General features: G+C 48.2%; 1 long non-coding RNA gene across 1 annotated transcript; it reads right to left on the bottom strand.

Annotated features, from left to right (window-relative positions):
- Nucleotides 1-8,816: 8,816 nt before the first annotated feature.
- LOC117975050 (uncharacterized) lies at nucleotides 8,817-24,283 on the bottom strand. Its single transcript, XR_008620126.1, has 3 exons — nucleotides 24,167-24,283; nucleotides 20,058-20,121; nucleotides 8,817-9,027 (listed from the first exon to the last, which is right to left on the bottom strand). It is a non-coding gene; the product is annotated as an uncharacterized LOC117975050 (long non-coding RNA).
- Nucleotides 24,284-24,554: the final 271 nt, after the last annotated feature.

Consider the following 24,554-nt stretch of genomic DNA (forward strand, 5'->3'; position numbering starts at 1 on the left):
TGGAGTGCAATGGCATAATCTCGGCTCCCTGCAACCTCCGCCTCCCGGGTTCAAGCGATTCTCCTGCCTCAGCCTCCGAAGTAGCTGGGATTACAGGCATGCGCCACCACGCCCGGATAATCTTTTGTATTTAGTAGAGATGGTGTTTCACCATGTTGGTCAGGCTGGTCTTGAACTCCTGACCTCAGGGGATCCACCCACCGTGGCCTCCCAAAGTGCTGGGATTACAGGCATGAGCCACCACGCCTGGCCAATTCTCTGTTATAAATACATATATAGGCCAACAGAATTATGACTGTTGAAAGAGTAGGCAGCAGGAAGAACTTGTGTTGCATTACATCTTAGAAGCTGGGGAGGATGAGCAAGGGAGATGTCTTAGTCCATTCGAGCTGCTATGACAACACCATAGACCGGTTGGCTTATAAACAACAGAATTGATTTCTTACAGTCTCGAGGTTGGGAAATTCACAATCAAGGCACTGGCGAGTTCAGTGTCTGGCAAGGGCTCGCTTCCTGGTTTATAGACAGCTGTATGCTCACGGTGCCCTCACATGGCAGAAGGGGTAAAGGGAGCTCTCTGGAGCCACTTTCAAATCCCATTCATGAGGATTCTTCCATCGTGACCTAATCACCTCCCAAAGGCACCACCTTTAATACTATCACCTTGGGGGTTAGGATTCTAACATAGGAATTTTAAGGGGACACAAACATTCAGTCCTTGGCAGGAGGCTTTCCATCCATCTGTCCAGTCAACCATCCATCATTCATTGACGTGTGTCTAACATGTGTCATCACTGTGTTTTAGATACAGATGACACAGTGTGGTGGGGGAGATGGAGATGTGACAAAATGCAACCCCGTGGAGTAAGTTCTATGACTGATGCACTTTCACCAGACAGCCGGAGACACAAGGGAAAAGGCTCCACGGGGAAGGAGAGGGGGGCTCTGGAGGGCTCCACAGAGGCTATGATGCTTGAGCCATGTCTTAAAGGATAATTAAACATGATGAAATCTTTGTTCTTGGGTGTCTTTAAAAATAAATGTAGGTGCAAGTTGTTGGTTTGCATGAATTTAAAAATAAATACATAAGAATAAGAATAAATGTAGGGAAAGATTCAGGTGACCTCTGGGCCAAAGGCAGGGGCTGGAGAAGAGGACTCAGAGCGATCCTCTAGATCTGCAGGGTGAACCCTGGAGGGCGTGTGCATGCTTGTTTGCACACATGGCTGGGTGTGGGTTCTGGTACCCCTCAGGGAGCAGGAATGGGAGGAGGACTGGAGAACAGGAGACTTTGTTCAATCTTCTCAGGCTTCCTCTGTCCCTGGGTCCAAGCAGAGAGAGAGAGAGAAAAGCCTGGGGTTCACAGATGATGGACATGTTTTTTGGAGGAGAGCGACAGGCGAATGGCATGGAGAGCAGCAGGAGCGATTTGGGCAGTTATTGCTCCCTCAACTCCCATCTACAGCTGCGTCTCGGGAGACAGGGGCTGGTGACCTGGCTGGCCAATAGACTGGCAGTGGTCAGAAGTGATTTTCCTCTCCTACTATCTCTGTCCACCCTCCAGAGGCAGGGCCTGGCCTGGAGGAGGGAGGATCTGAGTAGTTTACTCCTCCCTGAGAAGCAGGTGTAAAGGCAGGCCTGGGCCCAAGGAGGAGTAGAGGCAAAGTGTTGCTAACCTTCTGCTCCTTTTGGTGTGGTTCAGAAGTCATTTCCCAGCTGGCTTCTAGGAAGCTGCCAATCTCTTGCTAACAAAGACAGCTCGGGGAAGGGCCAGCTCAGCCCTTAGCAGGCTCAGGGCCACAGGGGAGCTGCTGGCTGTCCAGAGGTAGGGGCAGCCTTTGCTACTTGCTAACAGGTGTGTAGATGGGGACTAGGAGGACAAAGACTTAATCAAAGAGGTTAACGGGGGTCGTTGTTCACCTGAGTGCACAGCTCTAGTGAGTACACAGCTCTAGTGAGTACACATAGATATGTGAAGGCAGAGAGGAGAGGAGGGGGGAGGGAACTCATACTCAGTGCTGTTTCTCCTGTAAGGGAGGGGTCACTGCAAGTGTTTGGAAAAGACAGGCGATCCCTAAACCTGGTGTTAGAGTAACATTTTCAAACTTAAAAAATATATTTTAATGCCCAGTGGATCTGATGTTCATTCAGTTCTCCCAGGAGCCCTGCAAGAAGGTATTCTTACCAGTTAGCCCTCTTTACAGATGGAAACACCATGGCACAGAGGGATTCATTTGACCAAAGTTGCATAGCTAGCAAGAAGTGGGGGCAGAACTCAGGCTTTGGAGTCTTCTGGCTCCAAAGCCCACGTGCTTTGCAACCACACCGTGCCCAGCCCTTAGAGGATTCTGGGAATCCGGAGCCTTCCTCAGGTTCGCCAGGAAGCCCTGGTGGGGAGGAACCAGAAACATGTGCTTCCTTCATCCAAGGTGGCAGAGCACAAGGTGGGTGAGCCAGAACATGCGAGTGGCACGCCCTCAGCAAGTGCACAAAGGAAAACTAAATGTTTACATTTATTTTTAACTATAGGAGGTATATATAGTTATATTTTAAAAATACACATAGTACTGATAAAGCCTAAGTGTTCCCTTTCTCGCTCCTTCCCAGCCCCCTTCCTAGTGGTGACTAGGGAATGAGTGAAGCCTCACAGACAGCTGCCTATGCATTTTACATACACATACAAATAGAAACATGTAGGATCTTTTGTTTGTTTTTTATGTAAATGTTAAAATGTGGTACATATGGTTTGCAATTTGCTCTTTTCACTTAAAAATATGACTTGGAGCTATTTCAATTCCACTACCTATAGATCTGCCTCATTTTTATCTGCTAAATAGTATTCTATTATGTATGTATATGTATGCATTTGTATATACATATGTCTGTATGTATCTTTAATTATTTTCCCCTCTTGGACATTTGAGTCACTACTAGAAACAATATAATGAAGAACATCTTTGTCAGTGCTTTTCTGTAAACATAAAGGAGTATTTCTCTAGGATAGACGTGAAATGAAATTCCTGGCAGAATTAGTTGAGTAATGGTATATTTAATTTGAACAAATACTCTTTGCCAATTTACAGTCCCAACAGCGTATCAAACTTCCCATTTCTCCACACTCCCTGGAGCCCTGATTATTACCAATATTATAATTTTGACCAAAATAAAATATATGATTTAATTTGAATTTCCCTAATTTTAGTAAGCATTTTCATACTTACTAAAAATTACATACACTCACTGCTTATTTATGCATCCTCTTCTATGAATTACATGCTCATTTTTTTTTTGCCTATTCTTATCATTTTGTAGAAACTCTTCCTATACCCTGGATATTGATTTATATGTGTTGTGCATGTTTCATCTATTTCTCCCAGTCTTTAAATTATTTTTCAGTTGTTCTTATAGGGTTTTTGTTTGTTTGTTTTGGTTAGACAGAAACAATTTTGGCAGTCAATGTATCCATTTTTTTATTTATGGGCTTTTTTGTGTGTGTGTCTCCTTAAGAAGGTCTTCTCTATCCCAAAGTTTAAGTGTATTTTCTTCTAACAGTTTTATAGTGTTCACCTCTCTTACATAGCTCTTTAGTCAATTTGAAATTTATTTTGTGAATGGTGGGAAATAGGGCCCCAATGTATTTTTTTCCAAGTAGATAGCTTTGGAGCCATTATTGCTGGCCCACTTCTTGTTTATTCCTCCCTTCCCTGTCTTTTCATTTAGGCTTTCACCTTGTGCCCATTTATCCCTCAGGCTTTAGGGCTGGGCTTTATTGGTTTAAGGGTAATCCCATATACCTCGCCTAAACATCAGAGCATGGCATGAAGTTGGTCACGGTGATTAGTTCAGGATCAGTGCATGACCCAGTTAGGGTGGGGGCAAGTTTACTGAGTGCATCTGGGAAAAATATTTTGCTTACTGCTAAAAGATGATCCCTGGGGAAGAGCAGAGACCCCCCCTTCCTTCCTTTGGGCATGATGCTTTGTAGATGTGGATCCAGGAGCTGCCATGGCTCTTTTGCCACCATGAAAGAAGCCCGCCTGAGGGGGAGGCTCATGTATAGAGAGTCCTGGCTATGCATGAAACTTCAAGGGATGGAGCCAGGGCCATGGATTAGGGCAGCCTGGAAGCCTCATTACCTCCTTATCTGTCTTGGCCTTCCTTACATGAGCAATGTTATTTTCTTATTATTAAAGCCTGGTTGAGTCAAGTTCTCTGTTATGGGCAGCAGGCAGCAGTGACTAAACTGATATAACAAGTAACTGCTCCTGTGCTATCTATAGATGGTCCAACCCTTGGTCATTAATTAGACATGCTATCATATACTCCTGTACACACATGATCTGTTTCTTATCTGTTTGTCTATTCTTAGGCTAACATCTTGCTGTTTTAATGACTATGGTTTATGTAATTGTAATATATTTTATGCTGGTTGGGTAAATCCTTCTTCATCATTCTTCTTTTTCAACATCTGCCTGGCTATTCTTGTTCCCTTTCTCTTCCAGATGAATTTAAATTACCTGCATTAAGTTCCATAAAATTGTGCTGGGATTTTGACAGAGGTTGCTTTGAATCTGGGGAGAACTGACATCTTTACAATGTTGATATTTCCCATCTAGGAATATTAGATGTCTCACCATTTATTTAGATCCTCTTATGTGATACTCAGTAGAGTTTTATAGTTTTTCTATAAAAATTTCGTTCATATTTTATTGGGTTTATTCCTTGGGACCTTAAAGGCATTTGTTGTTATTATTTGTTCTTTTTTTACGTTTGAATGTATCTATTTTTAATTGGTGGCATGGAGGGAAGCTTTGAGTTTTGGTTGTTGCTCTGTTAACTCTACCACTGCGCTGGAATCTTATTATCTAACAGTCTGTCATTTCTTTCCACTGGATTTCATAGATGATGATCATATAATCTGAAAATAATAGTTTTCTCTTCCATCCTTCTTTTTCTTCTCTTAAATCGTGCTGGATAGGAGGGGCATCGCTATATTGTTTCCAGACAGAATGGGAAATGTTTCTAAGGTTTTTCTGAATGTTATATAATTAAGACAGCTTAATTTTCCTTCCTGCTTTGTTGAGGCATCTTTTAAAACGGGAAAAATATATAGAATTTTATCAAATGTTTCTTGATGTGTAGTGACATAACCATATAGAATTTTCCTTTATCATCCAGTGACCTATTTTAATATATATTATAATGTTGAATTAGCCTGTGTTACTGGGATAAAGTAATCCCTGGCGAACCCTCCAAGTTTCCTGCCCAGCCGGGGCCCTCTCTTTACATCAGCCTCCCCCTCAGGTGGGCTTCCCTCATGGTGGCAAAAAAGCCATGGCAGCTCCTAGATCTACATTTACAAACTGCTTATGAGATTCTGTTCTTTTAATGCATTGCTTATTCTGATATGCTACTATTCTCATGTGGATCTGGGCAGCTGTATTCAAATGGGGGATGAGTCTGTGGTTTTGTTTTTGGGCCCTCCTTGTCTGGTTCTTCTGCCTTACTGGTCACTGCTTCTCAGTCCCTTAGGCTGGCCCCTGACCCAGCCCCCACCGTGGCTCAGGCCTCTGCCTCCTCTCCTCTCCTCTCTCTCCCCAATCCCAGTTGGTCTCCCCCAGACCCGTGGCTTTCATACCATCTAAATGCCAACAGCTCCCAGATGCCTCACTCAGCCCAGTCCTTGCTCCCAAATTCCAGACCATGCATATCTACTCAGCACATCCAAGACAGCATTCCTACTTTCCCCTCTCAAAGCTGCTCCACCCGCTATCTTTCCCAGCTCCGTAAGCCACAACACCATCCTTAGTTGCTCAGGACCTGCAGCCTTGGAATCAGTCTTAACTCCTCTTCTCTTTGTCTTTCATATCTCACATCCACCCCATCAACAAATCCTTTAGTTTCCCTTTCAATAGATGGCCAGTGTCTGACCCCTCAGGACCTCCAGCTGGTCCAAGCTATCACCTCTTCCCTCAGCTACTGCAGTAGCTTCTAACAGTGCTTCCCACTTCCGCCCTCACTTTCATTCTGCTTATTAGCATGGAGGTGTGGTTCCTACTCCCTGCATCTGGGCCACTCTTTTCTGTCCATGCATCCCTCCATGCCTCTTCTCAGACATGCCCGGTGTGCCTCAGCCTCGGGGCCTTTGCACTTGCTGTTTCCTCTCCTGGGATCTCTGCATGTCTCTATTCCTTCAGGCCTTTGTGCAAAAGATTTCTGATACACCTGTAATCCCAGCACTTTGGGAGGCCAAGTTTGAGGCCATGAGTTTGAGACCAGCCTGGGCAACATAGGGAGATCCTCGTCTCTACAAAAATAATAATAATTAGACAGGCATAGTGGTGCATACCTGTGGTTCTAGCTATTTGGGAGGCTGAGGCAGGAGGATTGCTTGAGCCCAGGAATTCAAGGCTGCAGTGAGCCATGATTGCACCACCGCACTCCAGCCTGGGACAGAGCAAGACCCTGTCTTAAAAAAAAGAAAAAAAAAACTTATCTGAAGGTCTTCCCCAACCACCCTACATACAACTGTAATCCTCACTTCCAGCACTCCCTACGTGCCACAACTCCTATCAGACAGCTATCTGCAGGCAGCTGGGATCTTGCAGGGCCAGTACCTGCTCCTTCTCTTGCTCCTCCAGGCCCACAGTGAGGGAGGGGCCTTGCTGTCGTCCTGTTCTTTTCCCCAAACCACTTATTTCCACTTGACATTACTGTGTATTCATTTGTTTGTCACTGTCTGTCTCCTCCAACTAGACCAGAACCTCCATGAATGCAGACACCTGCCTATTTTGTGTGCTGTTGTGTCCCCAGCACCAGGAACAATGGCTGTACTTTGTAGGTTGTTCAATAAGAATTTGTTGAATTAAAGAACAATTTTTCTCTTGCATTTATGGGTTGACTTTTATGCCAAACAATGTCATTTGTGTGTACATGTGAATACTTAACTTTAAAATTATTTGTAATGAAAACAGAGAGATAATTATTTTTGACCATTTTGTTACTTTTTTTCCCCACAGATGCAAAAACTGAAGTCCAGAGAGCCTAAGGCATTTCTTAAGGTCAGGAGCCAGTTGATGGCCAAGCTGGGCTAGAATCTCTCCACACTGTAGACCTGAGGGACTTTCAGAGTACCAGAGGCTAGGGAGCTGCTGGAGCTGGAAGCTTGGATTGAGTGGGCTACACAGACCCTACGACCTATCCTCTTTTACCTCCTGTCTTACTTTCTTGGAGATAAGTGATTTGACAGAAGACATTAGTAAGAGCATGGCCATAAAAATTGGCTTCGTCATCAGCTGTTGACTTTGGGCACTTGTAAAAGGAGTCACTCCTATCTCCTGCGTGCTGGCCACCTGCTGCCTACCTCTCTAGGTCTACTCTCTACCTGCTCTGCCCCTGGCCCCACACCCAAGGCTTCCCCAGCTGGATGGCATCAGTGAGCTCCCTTGCTCTCTGGCTTCTGTCTGTGTCAGGCCAGTGGGTAGCACTAGCAGAACATGGGTGAGAGAAAAACAGGAAAATTGGGGATTTGTTTCCCTAATTCTTTCCCTGCAGGGTCCTCACAAGCAGGCTGCATCCCTGGATCAGACAGCCCTCCCCAGGCTCCCCAGCCCTCCCCAGAGACCTCCCCTGCTGGTCTCTGCAGGGGCAGTACCTGCTCCTTCTCTTGCCCCTCCAGGCCCACGGTGGGGGGGTAAGGGCCCTGCTGTTGCCAGGCAAGGACACGGCACTACCTTTGGCTGGTTTCCTTAGACTCCACCCACAGCTTTGTAAACATTTCTAAACTCTCTTCATAGTGTGGGGTGTGTGTCATTGTCCCCTAGGTTCCCTGTCTGCCACCATGGATGAATAAGGGAGCTTACGTGGCTGGCGCAGTCCATTACAAAGCAGGGGCTTTCCAAGTGTTCATTCCTCTTCTTCCCAACTAGGAGAACAGAAAGGGTCTGTCAAAAGACATGACCTGGGAGATGAGCTCTCAGCTGGGGACCCCAGCCCTATGGCAAACGTAAGCATCTGCAGATCACAGATGCCCCTCTTCATCCTCACCCATTTCCTGCAGGGCTGCCATCCATGGGGTGACCCAATCAGACAACCCCAGTGCTGGTGGCTCCTGAACACTGGGGCTGGTCTTAGAGCATGAGGTGTGTGGTGAGGGTGCCAGGTGGGAGGTGGGCAGGGGAGTGCCGGGGGACTTCCTACAAACCTGCTCCTCAGCTTTTCTGTCATTTAGCACCTCTGGTCCTCCTGGCCTCCCCAGGCCATGCCCAGGCCGAGACACAGCTACCCCTCCCCACTCTACCAGCAGCCTGCAGCCTCCGTCCATGCCCTGGGCTGGCGGTGGGAGAAAGCGCTGTCAGATCGCATCATGTCAGTGCTCCAGCTAGAACTCCAGCTGGGCCGAGTGACCTTGTAGGTTTTGAGGAACATGGGCAGCTGGGAAACAGAGGAATGGACTGGCCAAATTTGTACCATCTTCCCAGCTGGAGGGAGGTGGGAGCCGGGCCTCTCCTGAGCTCCAGCTCCTCCATCTCAGTTGCTGTTTGGGTCTGTCCCTTCAGCAGCCTGGCCACAGCTGGGTGTGAGATTAGACTTTAGCGTGGCTTTTCTCATTCTGCGAGCTCCGAGGAATTCATTATCAAGGAAAGAGGGGATTTCTTCTCCAGGGTAAAGAAGGTTCTAGCTCCTCTTGGAGGCTGTGTTCTCCGATGAGTGGCTGAAAAACCACAATTCATCTCTACCGAGCACTTTGCGGTTGTAAAGGCATGATCTCTCTGGAGCTTCACAGTATACTCACAAGGGAGGAACATTCAGCTGTTTTTATTACAGTGGAGGAACCAGAAGCCCAGGGATGGTTACATGAACTGTACAAGCCAATGCCACTGGTCACCAGCAGAGAGGGGACCCAGAGCCAACCTGGCTGACTCCATAACCAGATGAAGACTTTCCCCTGAAGGTTATTTCTAATGGTGAGATCATTTCTTTGCCTTTCTCTTCCTCCTTCCCTCCAGCTCATCGATTGTGGGTAGCCTAGAAAACAGTCAAGATTTTGGCTTAATCCCATCGAGGTCAACTTCCTGAAAAAGGTGGGTTGAAGGCAGTGCAACAGGCAGGAACCCTGACTGGGGCAACTGTCAGGGAGCCATCAGGACATGCCCCAGGGTAGCTTTTGATTATCATGGAGGACCCTTCCCCAGCTCGTGGTGTCTGTATCTTGGCAAATCATCTTCCTTGTCCCCATCCCTTTGCTGTCTTGGCAGCAGAAGGGATTTCAGTTCGACTTTGGGAAGAACATCCCTGCTCTCCCTTTGAGAAGAATCTTGGACAGGTTCCTATTCTTTCAGGGATACCACAGTGTGGTCAGGTTGCTACTTCTTGACACTGCGTTTGGGTTAAGCCCGTTCCACTCCTGTCTTTTGTTTTTGCTTTTTCCCCTAATCGTCTATAGACTTCCCTGGTGCAGAGCAATCACCCTATGGAGCATGGCCCTGAAGCTGAGGGGTACAGTGGAGGCCGTGTTCGGGGTCAGTGGTGACATAATCCTGGAAAAGCTCCATCTGTCATCTCTGGCCTTTTACTGTTGTAACAGCACTTATGGTCCCAGCCAACTGCTGAGGAATCTGTCTGTGGTTTAATTAGCCTATAACTCCAGCCTCCCTCACCATGCAAGAAAGCAATAAACAGCTTCCGTCCTCTTAGAGGGACTGGGCAGTCACAGCAGGGGGAGCTCCTTGGGGCCTGAGGCCAACAAGGTCTTTGAGGACAAATGAAGGACCTGGGGACCCACAGGGGACTCTTGGCTCATGCCTCCTTTCTCTGCTTGGGCCGTGGGAGGCCAGCCAGTGGACCTCAAATGAAAAATAGCAAAAGTAACAAAACAACCCCTCATGTTTACAAAGAGCCTCTCATCCATCAGGAGCATTCTAAGACAAGATCTCAGTAGGAGCCACTGTGGACCTTGGTTTCTTCTTATATAAATGAGGCCATTGGGCTCAAGGATTCCTGAAGTCTCTTCTCTGACCAGACTTTCTGTGGGTTCCATGGTCCTAACAGAATTCTGGTGATGTGATGACACCTGGAGCTGGTGTCATTAGCCTCATCTTAGAGTTAAAAATGCCGAGGAGCAGAGAGGGAAGTGACATGCCACAGCCCATTCAGCGAGTCCTGCCAGAGCCAGACCCAGACCCTGGTGAGGTGGGTGGTGGAAGGAGATGGACCCTGATGTCTGTCTTCTTAGCTCAAGGAGATGGAGGTGGGAGGATGGGGGCCAGAGGCCCTGTAGCTCTTCCACTGATCCGTTTTGAGGAAGGGTCTATCCTATCACCCTGCAAGAGCGGGAGGCTGGGGAGCTTATCTGGTGATGGTGGGGCATCTGGTCCCCACATGTGCAGACCAGGATCCATGCCTGAGCCTCTCCACTAGCATACCTACTCCAAGAACATGGTCTATTTTGTTTCCTGTGGTATCCCCAGTGCCTAGAACAGTATCTGGCATAAGATGGTACCCAAGTAATGCTCGTCATTGAATGACTGAGAGACAAGTCTAGGCCCCTGGGATGCCAGGGCCCCCATTCCCCACGCCCTGATCCTCTCTGCAAGTCCAGACACATGAGCAGTGTGAGCATTGCTAGCCGGGCACTGGGCCACAAAGGATTCCGAGATCCAGAAAAAATCCTCCCCCTCTTGGTTCCCCACTTTTTTCTGGTTGCATCTGAGCACCCCCTGACTTTCTGCCCCTTTCCCTCACCTTACCCAGTCCCCTCAGTGTGTGATGGATGTCCTGCCAGGGACAGAGGGTTCGATCTGGATTTCCAATCTCCTCTGGATGCACCAACGCCAAAATACAATACACAATTACAGGGACACAATACATTAGTGATCACTGAGAGAAAGAAGCCCCTTTTAGGCAGCAACGCCAATGGCTGTGTCTAAACTTATGGATACAGTCAGCTCAGAGTCCCTCCAGTCCCCGGGCAGGAAGTGAGCAGTCTCCAATACCCCAGACCCATCCTCCCTCTGGGAGTCCTTCCAGGCTCCAGAGCCTCAGTTACCTCTACCTCTCCCGTGTAGCCAGCACCATTCTGTCCCTTGGGGTTTTCTCCCTCTGGCTATAGCAGAGGACTTGGTCTCCCAGCACCTACTCTGTGCTGCCTTCCAAGCATGTACAAAAGCCCTTTTCCTTCCAAGGGACCATCTACTGGGCCATTTAGGGAACAGAGGGGAGGTGACAGATCCCACAAGATAAGAGACAATCATGTGGGCTGCCACCTGCACCTGCGAGTCACCATCCCTGGCCTTCACTTCTTGCCTCCACAGTCACCACTGTTTGCCCTGCTGGCCACTAGCTTCTCTTTCACCCCAGATACTCAGAGGCCTGGAAACACAATCTGGGCAGTACAGGAAATGCAACTGCGCTCCCTGTCTCTAGGGCCGGACCAGCTCCAGATGGCCTCCTGCCTGGGCTGCATCTGTCTGCACAGGGTGCATCAAAGAGAGGATCACCCCCTCCTCTCCAGAGTTTTGAAAGCTAGGATTCAGGATCAGGATCTGTAAGCCCCTGAAATTACATGACAACTTGGTGTCTATGTGTATCTGCACTTTTTCTGGAAAGAGGTTTTCATAGCCTTCAGATTCTCAAAGTCCTTTAGAACAAAAAAAGGTGGTCCATGCCTACAAGGGTGGTGACAAGAGCAGAGTGGGTGTGGGGGCTGAGCTTGCTGAAATAGTAAATAGGAGTTTGGAAGTTTATTTTATTGCCTTAAGCCCGGAATTACATTTTCTTTGCATGTGGATGAGTCTGCTTTTCTGGTTTGCCAAATAGGTTGATCATTGATGTCCAGGTGAACACACAGAGTTAGCCCAGCCCAGACCACGGCATAAACCCAGGGTGTAATTCAGCCCCAGAACAACCCCCAGGGAAGGGGCCAAACACCTTTAAAGCAGAGCCCAAGCTATCGCAGCCACCCAACCTGAACACTCAGTGTGCAGCTGACAGCCAGCTGGACATGGGGCTGAGTGACCTCAAGCCTAGGCTGAGGGTCCCTCAGAACACAGCCCCTTCCCTCAAACCCTTGGGGTATTGGAAGAGACTCCGCTGAGGCCCACTCCCAGCTACCAGGTGAGGACTCCAGGCACCTTGCTTGTGATCAGGCCTCCAATCTCTGCATATTCCAGGAACATGACTCTGAGCTTGCTCATCTCACTGAGAAAGCACGCAGGCCTGGAGACGAAGAAGCAGGTGGGAGGTAGGTGATAAATATCACAGCCCCTCAGCCTGCTGAGACCGTATGACCTTTGTTGAATCACCTAATCTACTTGGCTAATTATGCCCATTTCCCCTTCTCTCTTTTCGTCTTACTTTTCCTTCCTTGTCACAACGTGGTACTTCAGAAACTCTCTCGGAGGAATTTCAAGGAGCTGGCTGGGTCTCTGTGGAACACATTGCATTATCTCATTACGATCTCGCCTGGTGATCGGATTCCGTTAGCTGACTCTCTTTATTAGCAGGCAAAAGCAAACTTATGAAATGCCTTTAAACCTGGATTTCCTTAACAATCTATCATTGGGGAACTGACAGCTCTCGCTCGCTTCCCTCTGCCAGAAAGAATTAAGATTGTTCCTAATTTAATCTCTCTTCCGCATCGAAGGCGGATATTTGTGTTTCAGCAGCAAACTTGTATTAAAGGCTCTTGGGTAGGAGGCTTTGGATCGTCACAGAACAACTCTGTTAGGTGTCTGTGTGCCTGCGTGCAGATGGGGCTGGCCCTGGCTTCAGGGGCCCTGGGCAGAGGCTCCCAGATGCTGCCCTTGATGAAACTTGCAGCCCTGTGGCCCTGCTGGGAAAAGATAAGAGGGCGGATTTGAGAATCACTGGCTTTGTAGTGTCAGCGTAAGGGTGTTGGGGGATGGCTGAGGCTGTCACAGACACTGCCCATTGTACAGCTGTCTGGCACGTCGGCCCTCTAGCTTTCTACAAGTCAGAATCACCAGGCTGCTCTTGACAGCGTTCCAGCTGAGCTGTGCCCTGGCTGTACTCCCATGGGCATGGTGCAGGGATGTTGGTACCCCCCCAAGTCCCCTTTGCTGGATGGGTGCAGCCCATCCCCCAGCCCCTGTGTGTGTTGGCCACTAAAGCCCCCAGCTGCCCCTTCTCTGGATAATTCACCTTAGCTGAGTAGCAGCTGCCTGCCTTCAGAGGCTAGCTACATGCCTTCTCAGTTCCCTTGCCCTAAGCCAACAGCTGATGACCGACTAACAGACAGTAGGGAAAAAAGACCAGGCCCCTTGCCTCAAGGTGAGCCTGACCTTGTGGTATCATTTGTGCTCCTAAGCTCCCGGTGGATTGAGACTGAAGCTGATCTCGGGCCCAGACCACATCCTTATTTCCTTCCTTCTCCCCATTTCTCCTGAGAACGCTTCTCCAGCGACACCTTCACGAACGTCTGCTTCTGGGGTATGGTTGCCCTTGGGCTGCTTGGGCTTCTGGGCTCTGATGTGCCTCCCTCTGGGTCAGATTGGGCATGGAGGGACTTGCTGTGGACAGTCGAGGCTGGTGGTACCCTGCAGTCAGCCGTGAGCAGTAGCCTGGCCCCACAGGCTGCTTCCTGAGGACCTGGCGCTTCCTGAGAACCCCCACACACCCATCCACCATGGAAAGGTTTGGCTGTGGGTGCCTGCCTGGGACACCCCCCATCCTTACTTGTGGAGCACATAAGCTGCTCTCCGACACTGCTCTGAACCATGGCCTCTTAGACACGCATCACCCCAACCAGGACTGTGGAGTCTGACGTGGCGCTCCCTGCCAAGCACATCACGTCCCCTCCAGGCACTCTGCACAGAGATTTGGGTGGCTGCAGATGAGGGGGAAAGAGCTGTGTTGGAAAATCCTATTATCTAGCCAGGCCCCCACTGATAGCCCATGCATGAAACCAATTTACGAAGTGTGAGTCAAAAGCCTCCAAGGACTGCCTGTTATTGCGGGAGCCCAGCAATCACCCTGCCCGCGGGCCTCTGCAGACGCAATGCCGTCTGCGCTCCGTCCACTGAAAAGCTCTGCTCAGAGATGTCAGTCAGTGCCCCGGGCCGGCCACCCCCCTGCTCTGCTGGATGTCGGGAGAATGTATTGCTGAGAGAGAAGAGAAACACTCTGAATAGAGCATGATTATTTTCAGATCTCCATTTTGCTGATGGCTTGAGCAAGCCCAGGTGAGACTACTCGGGTTGCAGAGGTTTTCTGAAGGTCATACTGTCTATCCATCTTCTGTCACCGGGTGCAGGCAGGGGTGAGGAGGCTTGGACCATAGTTGTAACTGGGGCAAGGCACTTAACCTCCTCTGAGCCTGGGCTTCCTTTTCTATAAAAGGAAAACACCTGCAGAGGGCTAGCAGGGCTCCATGAGATGATGCACACAGAAGTGCCCACCACACAGTAGGCCCTCAACACATGTTTATTATCATTTTTGCCTGAAACACAATAGTTTCTACAAGGGTCCCAGGAAGGAGATGCTTCTGTTTTCTTTGTAGAATAATCTTACGTGTCTTAGCCTGTGTAACAGGCAAGAAAGTTCTCTGATCTATCCAAAGTGTCGCTTATGGAAAAAGAAATTACTCTGTCTCAGAAGAGACCTGTTACTACTAGCTAACACCGACCGAGTACTGCCTGTGTGCCAGACACTGTACTGGGTATTTTACACACATTTAACTGTTTAAGCCTCACTACGACCCTGGGTGCTGGATACTGTTATTATAGCTGTTTCACAGATGGAGAAACTGACAAACAGAAATTGCCCCAAATCACACAGCTAGTAAGTGAAGATGGGATACAAGTACGATGTAGAAGATGTTAACAGAGGGACACCATGAGATGCTTATCTCAAATTCAGTCACCCAGCGTGTGAGACCAGAGTTGGGGATTCTCTGCTCTGCTTCATCTAGGGAAGCTGCAGCTGGAGAAGTGGGCCCACCCTCTCCTCACACCTTCGTCCCCCTCCTCCCAGCTCCCCATATCAGATTTGAACAGAAATTGGGCCACTCCACCTTTGACATTAGCCTCCTCCTCAAATGTCCCAGCAGGCTGGGGAGAGCCTCAGAGATGGGAGCCGGCTTGGGCCTACAAATCTCGCCTTCCTGCCCAAACCGGGGTTCAGCCCACTAGGCCATTTTCATCCAGCGGGTCAAAAAGGGCATTGCCAAGGCTTCTCTTCCCCAGATCTCCTGCTTCTAGGTGTCCTGTTTCTCAGTGGACAGCGTTGATCCAACCAACTACAGAAGACTGTCCTCCATTTCCCAGGGACAGGGGTTCTGGTCCCTTCCAGGGGCAATGAGAGTGACCTCTAGGTCTTAGTGTGAAGGATCCTGGAGGTCACACAGAACACAGCAATGACATGTGTGGGCTCTTGAGTCAAGTCAATGTTTGTATGTACTGGGACCTCACTTTCCTCACCTGTAAAATGGGGAGTTGGGGGGATTTAATGTGTACAATGCAGTGGCTAAAATAGGTTAAATAATGGCTACTACAGTGGCTAGACCCAAAATTAAAATTTGCCTTTCCTGTTTGGATCATCTGGAAAATTCACTTTTTTTTTTTTCTTGAGACAGAGTCTCACTTTGTCATCCAGGCTGGAGTGCAGCAGTGGCACGATCTCAGCTCACTACAACCTCCATTTCCTAGGTTCACGTGATTCTCCTGACTCAGCCTCCTATGGAGCTGTGATTACAGGTGCCCACCACCACACCTGGCTAAGTTCTGTATTTTGAGTAGAGATGGGGATTTCACCATGTTGGCCAGGCTGGTCTCAAACTCCTGACCTCAAGTGATTCACCCACCTCGGCCTCCCAAAGTGCTGGGATTACAGGCATGAGCCACTGCACCTAGTCTCACATTTCTACTCAAAGCAGTCGTAAGGTTCAGTGAATCAATGTGAGGGCTTTGTCTCTCAGCTTGATCTACAAGTTTTTGACAAACCAGAGGTGAGCGGAAAGGAGAAAGAAGCTGAGGTGAGCAGGCAGGTGTGGGTAGGGATGGCCAAGAGGACCATGAAGCCAAGCCGGTTATTTGTCTCCAGGTGAGCCTGGGGAGCCCAGAGCTCATTAGAAGCCCTTGATCAGCTAGCAGTGGACGCAGCCTGGTTAGACAACTAGGCCCTCTCTAACGGGGCCTCCAGGGGGCTGCACCACCCTGAGTGGAGGGTATCCTCTGGTCACGGGTACTCCGTCTTGTCCTATGTGGCAGTCTGCAGAGTGTCAGCACTGGTCCTTCCCAGCCCCACCCCGACCCTTGTGGGGTAGGGTGATGGTGGAGAGCCCTCAGGCACTACAGAGAGAACTGGGCTGTCTGTAACCTCCAGGCACCATGGACCGTGCTTCAGAATCCCCAGGACCTGAAAACCTGCCCTCTCCATGGGACACACAGGACCACGTCATCAGAGGGTGACAGATGCTCCCAAAGAGATCCTGTACCCCTTCTATGACCAGATAGGGCTCCACTAGTCCTTACCTGGTGCTCTGCCCCCAGAGCTGGGCACCAGCCCCTTTTCTACCGTAAGGGTCCTCAATGTAGCCCCTTCACCCCGGCAAAACTCAAGCATGGGTCTGATAGACTCTCTCCTGAAAGTATTTCCTGACCAGGACAGACACTGGGAGCCCACCTGTCGATGAGCCAGCCAGCCCTGGTGAACTTCCAAGGGACACTGAGGGCCCTCCAGACCATACGAAGTGTCCATTCTCTATGAAAGGGGCCTTTCAGCCCCACAGACAAGAAGGTCCCTGCACATGTGGAAAGCACTGTGGACCCAACGAAGGCTTCCACAGGAAGGCAAGCGGGAGTCCTTCCTGCCTCCAGGTCTTGGCTTGGAGGAAGGAGAATGGCAGAGAAGAGATCACAGGGCTGGTCCTGCCTCGAATAGTGTTGTGAATCTTTCTGAGCTGAGTTTAGAGGCAGCAGTTCAGAAGGAACTACAGTTTCCCTCCTCCTGCGCAGGCCCACAGTGGTGCTCACAGGCCAACAACCTGCGCCACTGGTAGGAATCACCCGGGAGCTTTCCAGAACCCTAATGCCTGGAGTCCTACCCAGAAATTCTCATTTTGATTGGAATGAGGTGTGGCCTGGGCACTGAGATTTTTAAAGGCTCTGATCTAAAATTTTTTTAAGATTTTTAATCTTCAGCCAAGTTTGAGAACCCTGGAGTCCACATGCACATAGAGACAGCAATGGCCCCAGATTCTGGCTTTGTAACGGTGTCTCCATTGTCTCAAATGCTGTCCTCAACTTCCCCAAATAGTTTTAACATAGCTTACATCAAAAGAAAATATTTATTATAAGATTATTTGGGAAGATATTGAGAAATTAGGCAAAGAATGAAAGGTATAGTAGAGAATTCCTTCCTGATAATTAAGTCTATGATTAATTGTACTCAGCTGTGGGTTGATGTCTCTAGAGGGTGGAGTTAAAGGTCCGTTCATCAGTGGTCTGAAGCAACTTACCACTCTACATCCTTGAGGCCTGGGAAAACCACAGACTTCTTAACTTTTTACTTTGAAACAATTATAGATTCACAGGAAGTTACAAAAATAGTAAGGAGAGGCCCCATATACCCTCTCCCAGTGGTAACATTTCATATAACTATATTTGATATCAAAACTAGGAAGTTAACATGGATGCAATCCACAGACCTTACTAAATTCCAAGACTTTTTGTTGACCTTTAATTCCTTGGTTTTTATTTATTCATTCATTCAAAAAACTTTTATGGAGTCACCGGCATAATAGTTATCAAAGTGTGTTCTGCAGAGAACCTATATCAGATTCACCCAAGAAACTTACTAAAAATGCAAATTCCTAAGCCTCAGTCTCAGACCTATTGAGTCAGACCACATGGGGGTGGAGCTGGCAGGTGGCGCAGGGTGGGGGTCAGTGTTTTAACAAGTTTCCCAGGTGATTCTTAGGTTCACAAAAGTTAGAAAGCCACTAAACCGCTGCCCAGCAGGCATGGGCTCAGCACGAGAAATACACTTAAGAAAGACTGGTTGCTGCCCTCACCGGAGACAGATACAAATAGCAACAACAAGGCTGGAATCAAGTCATGAACAAACACAGTAAGACACTCGGGAAACATCTAATCTCCTGGGGTGAATGGGGAGGAGTTTTGGAGGCTGAGCATATTAGAGTTGGGTTTTGACAGGTAAGTAGGAGTTCGATAGTTGGGCAAGAGAATAAAATCTCAACCATAGCTTTAATATCTGGTCTCCCTCTACCTTTGAAGCAAAATTTCTGAGATGTAATCTCCTTAATGGCGAGGAGTCCTATTCATCTGTGTGTCCCCAACACGATGAATAGGACAGATTTTTAAAGGCTCCAGGCCACATTAATCTTCAGCCAAGTTTGAGAACCACTGGAGTCCACACACACATAGAGACAGCAATGGCTCCAGATTCTGGCTTTGTAACAGTGAGCCTGGTACACTGAAGGGGCTCGATAAACATTTGATGAATGAAAGCGTGAGAACTATGTTGGCTGGCAGGTTGGTTGGCTACATGCAGAATGGAAGGATGGTGGGGGAATGGTTGGCTGGAGAGATGAATGAGTAAATGAGTTCCTATGTGCTGTGGAGGCAAGGAGAGCTTGGCTGGGAGAGGGTGGATTCCTGGCCTTAAAGGACTCCAGCAGTTCTTTCCCAAGGCCTCAAGGGAAGAGCTAGAACCCATTGTGAGAAAATGCAGCAGGGCTGTGTATGCAACATTCTCTTCCTGTACAGTTAAGCCCCAAACACTTCGAGGTCCCATGGAGCCAGCTGACTGAATTTGAGCTAAGTGGCCTTTACCCTGGGGGGAAAAAGAAAAAGACATTTACCCCGAAAGTCCTCTCCTGCTCTCTTCAGAAGTATATTAATTTTATAATGTCAGAGACAGAACCGTAAACTCTCCTTCTTAGAGGATTGTTGCCAGAACCCTTCTTGCTGAGGAGCGCTGAGCCGCTCCGCTCCGGCCCCCATGAGCAGCAGAGAGGGTGGGAATCAGCTATTTGACAAGTGAGGCTTGCAAAGGTCACTCCTGCTGGGGGGCTGGCCCTGGAAGGAGCAGAGAAGCCCTGCTCACTCTTTCTTTCCTGCCTCTCCCTTGCTCGGCCTCGGAAGTGGTGAGGACTGCCTCCAGGTTCCTGTACCAGACCAGAAGATTCTGGGAAGAGCTTCTAAAATCTAGCATTCTCTTCAAAGATGGGCTGGTATGTATGGTGTGTCTGCCTGGAGGCAGAGGAGTGATTGCAGGAGATGTCCTGCCAGAGGAGGTCAAAGTGCGGTCTTGGGTGGGCCACCTGCAACTTAGCCACGGGTGGTGCTTCTAAAAATGCAGATGACCAGCCCTCATCTTCAGTCCTGATGAATCAGTTGCGGAAACCTCAAATCTGTTTCTTTTTTTGTAATGTTTCTCAAGTAGGCATCCTGAAGTTTGAGAACTATGCTATGAGGAAATTGTTTCCCCAAGGCTGTATCTAAACAGTCCCAGCTCCAGCTGGCAGTGATAGGAGGCAGCTGAGGTTTATTTTTTCTATTTTACCCACCTTCTAAACACTAAGAGGCAGCTGAGGTTTAAAGGCAAAGATGCTGGTAGTGAGGCTTGAATGCCCCTTAACCTTTATAAGACTGTTTATTCATCAATAAAATTGGGGTTAATAACCTCTATCTCAGAGGGCTGTATGCAGATTAAAGGGAAGTTCCAAGCATAGTGACTGGTGCCCAGGGGTCCCTTAATGTTTGCTGAGATTGGGTCAGGCATAAAAAGAAGTGTTGGTCCCAATGCCTGTGTGTAGGGCCTGAAAGAAATAGAATAAACTTAAGGAAATTTACACTGTGGCCCCTTGAAATTTGTAATCTATGTTACACGTGTTTTCAACTTCCCAGTTGAGCTCTTTTTATGGATTCTTTTCTGTAAGTGTACACAACAACATAAAGCCTTTAGGCCAAATCTGTCTCACTTGACCTTAAGCTGCCCACTTGACATTTTTAATGAAACATTTTGTTTTACTTAATGATTTCATATACTTAGTCTAGTAAGGCCTTATCCCCTACCAGTAAAGAGCTTGCCAAGCTTTGTGGATAGGCAAAAATCGGCATTCTTTCTCTGATGGTGTACCTGCAGGAAAAGAGAGACAAAGGAAGTTTTAACAGTTTATTCGAATTTAAAAAGTATGCATCATCTGAAGAGTCTGGGTTGCAAACTTCGCAAGACAGGTTGATCGCATGATGTAAGAGGGACATTCTCTGATGGTTTATTTCCTTTGTCCTTGTGCCCATCCCATTGCTGGGTGGTGAACACTTGTCAAAGAAACTCATTCAAATGCTTTCTCACCCAATGTGTTGGATTCCCTGTGATTCATTACATTATTTTCTTCCTGAAGAAATCTGAACACAGAGAACTTGAAGCTGCAGGGGGAAAACATTGCCGATTTGTTCTAGGACATGTAGACATTCAGATTCCATCGGGACAGGAGGATTGAGCAGATGACATCTGGAGACTGTGCTCATTTCCCATCGATGAAATGCCCTCGGCTCAGTAGAATCCCCTATTTTAGAGAATTGCAGAGCTATTTGCTGGAAATAAAGTGACAGCTTCACAAGTGATTCACAGATTTGGATGAACATGAAGCTTTAGGTTTTCAGGTCATCACCTGGTGTCCAATGGCAGGAATATTCTGAAGTGCCAAAGTTAATCACTGTGGCTCCCACGGTATCCCCTGAATTTGTAACCCCAAATGCATGACTCTGAGGCCCACTTTTGGGTAATGGTGAGTTCTGGGAAAGTATCTTCTTCCACCTGGAGGCAGAAATCATGTGTGCCCCCGCTAAAGTCCACAGGTCTTTTTAAAGAATTTCAGGCATTATGTTCTCACTCATAAGTGGGGATTGAGCAGTGAGAACACACGGACACAGGGAGGGGAACATCACACACTGGGGCCTGTCAGGGGGTGGGGGGCAAGGGGAGGGAGAGCATTAGGACAAATACCTAATGCATGTGGGGCTTAAGACATAGATGACAGGTTGACGGGTGCAGCAAACCACCATGGCACATGTATACCTGTGTAAGAAATCTGCATGTTCTGCACATGTATCCCAGAATTTAAAAAATAAAAAGAAAAAATAGAAAAGAATTTCAGGCATTAAGAACTATTCTCAGCCACTTGATCAAAACTGATCGATGGCAAGCCCCAGGCCTGTAACTGTGCACTTCAGTTAGAATAAAATGAATTACATGGAGTTTGGGGTATGGGCTTCCCCTCTCCCTTTCAACATTTGTATTGCTGCTAAAAATCTATACATTTAAATATACTTCACCATTGTTATTCATAAAAGCTGCATGCAGTCTCTACCTCCCCAGTTTCGATCGCATAGGCCACAACTCAAAGAACTGGGGCATCTCTGGGCTCATGCGCTTCCAGCAAGCAGATGGCTGTGTTCCCTAAACTGAGCAGTATTAAGCTTGAGGAAAGAGAACAGTCAGAGGCTAGGCTGAGATGGCTTTTCCATAAACCTGGCAGAACATGATCAACGGGACACAGAGGACCGACTGTTAAACTGGGTCTGCAATAAAAGGGCAGGGATAAATCAGTGTCAGAGACCTAGAGAGGTCATTTTCATACTTAGCAAGGGGCCATCATTTCCCTCCCTGCGGCTCCTGCTCCCCACCTGGCCTGTGGCTGCAGGTGGTCTTGAGCCCTCTTTGTGTGACCCGCACCATATTGTGGCTCTGCCTCCATTTTTCCCTGGGGCCCTTGGATCTTAGATTTCGCCTTCCCCCATATCATTCTCCAGGTGTCTGTCTCCTATGCCAGCAATTGCCCCATCTCCTCCTGCTTATCTCCTCCAGCCTGTGCTGGTTCCCTCCCGTCCTCTTCTCTGAATTATTCCCAGGATATTCACTCTCCAAGGAGAAGTATCCTTTGATGCCCATAGTTTTTCTATGATTGTATCAAAGATGGATAGATGGACTAGATAGTTGTGGTTACAATAAAAGTTCATGGGCAAAATGGGCCACAAAGACACACAGCCTCGAATGTTCCACTCTCAGGCAGTGGATATTAACACTTGCCCTGTGTCACAAAAAGGATTCCGTGTGCTGGGCCTCTCAGTGGACTGGTTCACACATCCCCAATGACAGGGAAGCAGGAAGCAGGGTCCCAAGGTCTGGCTATAGCCCAGAGTCTAGCCAAAGTAGAATTTCTTTAATAATTCAAATTTTATCTTTATAATTAATTAAAATGTTATATGCTTCTCCAGAATATATATTTATCTGTTTTAAAATATGCTTGTCTCTAAAATCTTTGGATAAAATATATATGCCTTAGGAAAATATGTACTTCTCACCGTATTACCATGTAGGCTCAGGGGCAGAGTTCCCTATTTGGGAAACATAGACAATCATTGTCACAATAAATTTTTGCCAGTAATGCAGTCATCCCCGTAATGCAGGAGAGGAGACTGAGGCTCAAAAAGGTTAAGTGAGTTTTCTGAGATCACCTAGGGCTTGGATTAAAAATTTAGTCCCAAATGCTTATCCCTCCTCTACCCATTCTATTAAGTACTTTGCCTTCCTCTCTGGCCTGTAGCCCTTGTCACTTGCAGAGGCAGTGTGGAACTTCGAAGCTGTTCAAGACATCCAATTTTCAGAGAGCGTGGAGGGTGACCTACCCCCGCCATTCCTGCTCCCTATGTCCCTGCAGCAGCAGTGACAGCATGCAGCTGGCCTGTCACCGAACAGCATCAGCTAGAACTTTAGAGGGAATGGGGCCTCCATTCCTCCCATATGCAGAACTGGATTGTGGATTCAGCTGCTGTCTCCAAGAAGGACAATTGTCAGAGTCAAGGAAGGTTAATGTGCCCTTAGCAGAGAGGTGCCATCTGAAAGCCTGGGGGCCACCTCTATAGAGGATCCACCAGTTCCTGGCAGCCTGGGCAAAGCACAACTCTGGCCTGGCCTTCTCCTCTGAGGGGTGGATGCAAATGGATGGACTGGGGCTGTTTTTCCTTCAAAGTTCCAGGCATTGTCTTAGGCAGGTGCAGCTTCCAGGAGGAGATAGGTGGTGGTGGTAGCGGTAGTAGTGGTAATCTGGGCCCCCTAGGGCTGACTCCCAGGCAGCAATGCCCAGATGGTCAGGCCGACCTCACTTCAGGGAGTAGTGGGCGATGCAGGGCCAGGCCTAGGGCTCTGCCTGGACAGCCTCCAGGGCAGCAAGTCTCAGCCACCTTGGGCAAAGTCATGATGATGTCCAGGAGGGCTATTTGATGACCTCTGCTCCTGGCTGTCCTTTGTTGGAATTCCCTGCTCCTGCAGATACAAACCAGATGCCTCTGTCCAGCATGATGGCTTCCTCTTCAGCTCATCTCCTACTTTTCCACCTGTCATTGACCTGCGGCCACTCCAAAGCCACCACTCTCCTTTGTCTTCCTCATCAGTTCTGGCTGTTGCTTCTGCCTGGAACAGCTTCCCCAGTGTGACTGCCTGGGTGCACCCACTCATCCTGCAAGAGTCAGCTCCGGTGCCACCTCCTGTAGGCAGGCCTCCCTACCCATCCCTGCCTGGGCCAGGCAGGTTGCATCTGTGCTCCCACAGCCTCCTGTGGCCACCCCACGTCACAGCTGTTAGCTCTACTCCTCTGCTCTATTGCTGGACTTAGAGCTTCTTGAGGCCTCTTTTTCTCCAGTGCCATATGGGAGGTGCTGAGTAAACAGTTTTTGGATAAATAAATGACAAAGATTGCCACCCTGTGGGATTTGGCTAAGCAAGAAGAATGGGGGCCTGCCAACAGTAACAATAATGGCTAACGCTGTCATTTATTGATTGCAGACTGTGTGCTAAGTATGATGACAGGCAGTTTGCATATATTACTTCATTTAATCCTCAGCACAGCCTTTGAGATTGGTCATTTCCATTTTACAGGTCAGAAGAACTGTGCCTCAGTTCTTCCAAAGTCACAAGACAAGGGGGTAGCCTAGCCAGGATTTGAATGGAAGTCTGTCTGATGGAAACATTTATGCTCTTAGCCAGCATGTTAGTCAGGGTTCTCCGGAGAAACAGAACCGATAGGGTAATGTGTGTGTCTGTGTACGTATTAGTCTGTTTTCATGCTGCTAATAGAAACATACCCAAAACTGGGAAGAGAAAGAGGTTTAATTGGACTTACAGTTCCACAAGGCTGGGAAGGTCTCAGAATCATGGCAGGAGGCAAAGGGCACTTCTTACGTGGCGGTAGCAAGAGAAAAAATAAGGAAGAAGCAAAAGCAGAAACCCCTGATAAACCCATCAGATCTCGTGAGACTTATTCACTAACACGAGAATAGCACGAGAAAGACCAGCCCACATGATTCAGTTACCTCCTCCTGGGTGCCTCCCACAATGCGTGGGAATTCTGGGAAACACAATTCAAGTTGAGATGTGGGTGGGGCACAGCCAAACCATATCAGTGTATATGTGCATGTATCTACAAGAAGGGATTTATTAGGGGAATTGGCTCCCACAATAGGCCATCTGCAAGCTGGAGACTCTGGGAAGCCGGTAGCATGGTTCAGTTC

This window comes from Pan paniscus, chromosome 9, assembly GCF_029289425.2.
Source record: "Pan paniscus chromosome 9, NHGRI_mPanPan1-v2.0_pri, whole genome shotgun sequence".
Lineage (NCBI taxonomy): Eukaryota > Metazoa > Chordata > Mammalia > Primates > Hominidae > Pan > Pan paniscus.